The 4,095-nt window shown below is 45.8% G+C and overlaps 1 long non-coding RNA gene across 1 annotated transcript; it reads right to left on the reverse strand.

Annotated features, from left to right (window-relative positions):
- Positions 1-3,260: 3,260 nt before the first annotated feature.
- Positions 3,261-4,083, reverse strand: LOC123521958. The gene is made up of 2 exons (XR_006680289.1): positions 4,039-4,083; positions 3,261-3,868 (listed from the first exon to the last, which is right to left on the reverse strand). It is a non-coding gene; the product is annotated as an uncharacterized LOC123521958 (long non-coding RNA).
- Between the last annotated feature and the right edge of the window lie 12 nt (positions 4,084-4,095).

Raw genomic sequence — 4,095 nt, forward strand, 5'->3', positions numbered from 1 at the left:
GTTCAAACTGCTGACTTTGGCAGGGTTCCTGAATCTCCCTCCTGAAACCAAAGCAAACCAAACTCACTGCCATCGAGTCAATTCCCACTCAGAGTGACCTTATAGGGCAAGGTAGAACTGACCTTGTGTGTTTCTGAGACGGTCACTCTTCACAGGAGCAGAAAGTCTCGTTTTCCTCCCACAGAGTACCTGGTGGTTTCAAACTGTTGATCTTGTAATTTAGTAGCCCAACACATAATCCCCTATGTCACCAGGGCTCCTACGGACCTTATCACTCACTGCCATCAAGTTGATTCCGACTTATAGTGACCTCACAGGACAGGGTAGAACTGTCCCTGTGGGTTTCCAAAACTGTAACTCTGTATGAGAAAAGAAAGCCCCTTCTTTCTCCTTCATGGCCGCCAGTGGTTTCAAACTGCTGATGCTGCTGTTAGCAGCCCAACGCATAACCACTATGCCACCAGGGATATTGTTAACTCTCAAGTCAAGGCTGATTCCTAGTGGCCACTCTGTGGGTTTCTGAGACTATAATTGTTTATAGGACTAACCAACATGTAACCACTATATCACCCACTAGGATTCCTTTAGCCATCTGAACATCCCCCCTAGTAACTTTAACTACCCAATGTGAATGGGGGAGGGGGGCATGGAGTGGAGACCCAATGCCCATCTGTAGAAAATTGGACATCCCCTCACAGAGGGGTCATAGAGAAGAGATGAGCCAGTCAGGGTGCAGTATAGCACCGACAAAACACACAACTTTCCTCTAGTTCTTTGGTACTTCCTTCCCCCCACTATCATGACCTCAATTCTACCTTACAAACCGGATTAGACCAGAGCATGCACACTGCTACAGTTAAGATCCTGCAGCACAGGATAGATAAACCCCTCAGGGACAACAAGGAGAGTAGAGATACCAGGAGGCTTAGGGGAGGGTGGGGGGAGGAAGGGGGAACCGATCACAAGGATCAATCTAGAACCCCCTCCCAGGAGAACAAATAATGGAGAAGTGGGTGAGGGGCGACAGAGGATGATGTAAAATATGGAAAAAATAATCTGTACGTGATAGGCAATAAACTATCTCACTGTAACTTGTCAAGGGTTCATGAGGGAAGGGAAAGAAATGGGAAGCTGATATCAGGGGCTCAAGTGGGAAGAGAATGCTTTGAAAATGATAATGGCAGCATATATGCAAATGTGCTTTACACACTAGATGAATGTATGGATTGTGATAAGAGATGTAAGAGCCCCCAATAAAAGTATTAAAAAATAAATAAATAAACTGAGCCTAACTCAAGCCATGGTATTTTTTTTCTTTCTTTCTCATTTTTTTTAGCCATGGTATTTTCAATCGCCTCATATGCATGACGTGAAAGTTGTGCAAAGGATAAAGATGACTGCAGGACTTGATGCCTTTGGATTCTGGGGTTGGTAAAGAATACTGAAAGTACTGTGGAATGCTAGAACAAACACATCTATCCCGGAGGTAGCAGAGTGAATACGGTGCGATTTCATCTCACATATTTTGGACATGTTATCTAAAGAGGCCAGTTCTTGGGAAAGAACATCACGCTTGGTGAAGTAAAGGGTCAGGGAAAAAGAGGAAGCGCCTCATCAAGATGGACTGAAAGAGTGCCTCCAACAGTGGCCTCGGACATAACAATTATGAGGCTGGCACGGCACCAGGCAAGGTTCTGTTCTGTTGGACGCTGGGTCACTACAAACCAGAGCTGTCTGGATAGCACCTAAAAATAACACAGCTGCAACATTGTTGAGAAAAAAACCAGTCTTTTTCCCATTCCAACAATGTACCTGTTCCTCCTAAAGGGTAGGGAGGACTGTCCTAGGAAAATTACACTGGGAAATCTTGTCCCATTCTTCCCTACAGCCCTGATCCTGTTCATGCCATCTTCTTTTTATTCCCCAAATTCAAGGAACTCATCAAAGGAACACGATTAGAGTCCTTGGAGAATGTGAAAACTGCCATTTGGATGTCATGAAATTCCAAGAGTGCAGACTTCTCCAGGAAAGGGTTAGAGAGATGTAAACACTGCCTTTACAAAGGCATTGACCGGATGGAAGATACAGCAAGAAACAATCGCTTCACATTTTACTATTTTTGCTTAATAAAAATTCTATCATTATGTCGCAATACTTTTTTATTCACCCTCTTTTTAAGAATTCCTCTGAAGCTAATAAATGAAATTGGAATCTGTGCTCTTACACGAAGAATCAATTTTATTTAGCGCATTTTAAATGTTTGTAAAATGTAATTTACAGAGCAATAATTATTGTTAAAAATTATGACAAGTACCCAAAAAAGAGATACCAGTTTATTGAGGATTAAATTGTGTTCCTTCCAAAATATGTCTTGGAAACCTAATCTCTATACCTCTGGAAATTATTCTGTTTGGAGATAGGGGTTTGTTGTGACGTTAATTGATAACTGATAGGGTGGGTCCTACATCCAATCTCTTCTGAGTTATAAAGAACAGATTATACACACGTAGACAGATGCTTTGTGAGGACCAACAAGGAGCAAAGGAATGCCGGGGGCTACCAGGAATTGACACCGCTGAGTCTCTGGTTTGGAATCGTAGCCTCCAATACAGAGAAAATAAATTTCACTGGAAAAGCCAAGAGAATCAACTGGGATTCTTCAGGAATCAGGAACACTTAAGTGGGTGAATCACACTGAAGGAAATCCATTTGCAACTCAGCGACTCCAGGTGACAAGAGTAGAACTGCCCCATAGGCTTGCCCAGGCTGACATCCCGACAGAGAGCCAGGTCTTTCTTCTGTGGAACGTTGGGTGGGTTTGAACCACTGACTTCAGTGACAGTCCAACTCTTAACCATTTCACCAGCGATAGTCTGCTAAAATAGTCGCAACTTTTGGTTGCTATTTATAGTCAAGAATATAAGAGACATCAGACAGTGTAAGACATGACAAAATAATAACTTAGAAATTATCAAGGGTTCATGAGGGAGGGGAGTGGGTAGGGAGAGGAAAAATGATGAGCAGATGCCAGGGGCTTAGTGGAGAGCAAATGTTTTGAGAATGATGAGGGCAATGAATGTACAAATGTGCTGGACACAATTGATGTATGTATGGACTGTGATAAAGAGTTGTATGAGCCCCCAATAAAATGATTTTTTTTTTAAGACTGTAAGAGGAAACTACAGGATTACTTTGACAAGTATACAGCGAAAGAAACAAAAGCCTTGCTTTAAAACACACACACAAGCAAACAAAAAATGTTTCCATGTAACAGGGCTCTTTCAGTTTATTTCAGGTGGGCAAGAATTTAAAAAAAATCTAAAACACTCACTGCCATTGAGTCAATGCCGACTCGGTGACCCAACATTGTACCACTTCCCAGTAGTAATAAGTAGTCTTGCCCTCATGGGGCAGTTGATGGCTCGGATTGCGGCCCAGCGCGTGACCACTTGCCACCAGGGCTCCCAAGTGGGTAGAAATAACACAATTTCCTCCCAAGCCACCCTGGGAAGTTGGGCTGGTTAACGACGTGTTAGACGTTTAAGTATTTAACAGGGGAACCTTTGTGGTGGGTTACACTAGGCGGCTAAGCAAGGTCAGCGGTTTGAAACCACCGGCCTCTTCGCAGGGAAAAGATGAGACTTGCTACTCCCGCAGAGAGTTACAGCCTCGGAAACCCACGAGTGTCCTATGGGGTCACTAGGAGTCACCGCTAGGGCACTGCATGTGGGTTGGTGCCAAGGCCCCTCTCCTGGAAACCCCTCCGAGGGCGCCGCCGCCGCGAAGCCTTCTGGGGATTGTCGTTCACGCCCGGAGCCTTCTGGGAATTGTAGTTCACGCCAGCCCAGTCCCAAGGCACTTCCGGGTTCTGCGGGAAAACGCGGCCATCGTTCCGCCGCACACGGAGGCTGTCTCCCTGCCCCTCCGCCCTTCGGAGCTCCACGCTGAGAGGCCGTGGGGGTACCGACTGAGGGGAGGGGGCTGACCTAACAACCCGAGTCGGCCGTGCTGCAGGTTCAGGGAGGGAGGGCGGCTTACCGCGACTTCGCGCAGCCGTAGAGCCGTGCCCGGTACTGAGGCGGGGACGGGCCGCGG

The sequence above is a fragment of the Echinops telfairi genome, unplaced genomic scaffold (genome assembly GCF_000313985.2).
Source record: "Echinops telfairi isolate 266 unplaced genomic scaffold, ASM31398v2 ScPeMD7_655;HRSCAF=1070, whole genome shotgun sequence".
Lineage (NCBI taxonomy): Eukaryota > Metazoa > Chordata > Mammalia > Afrosoricida > Tenrecidae > Echinops > Echinops telfairi.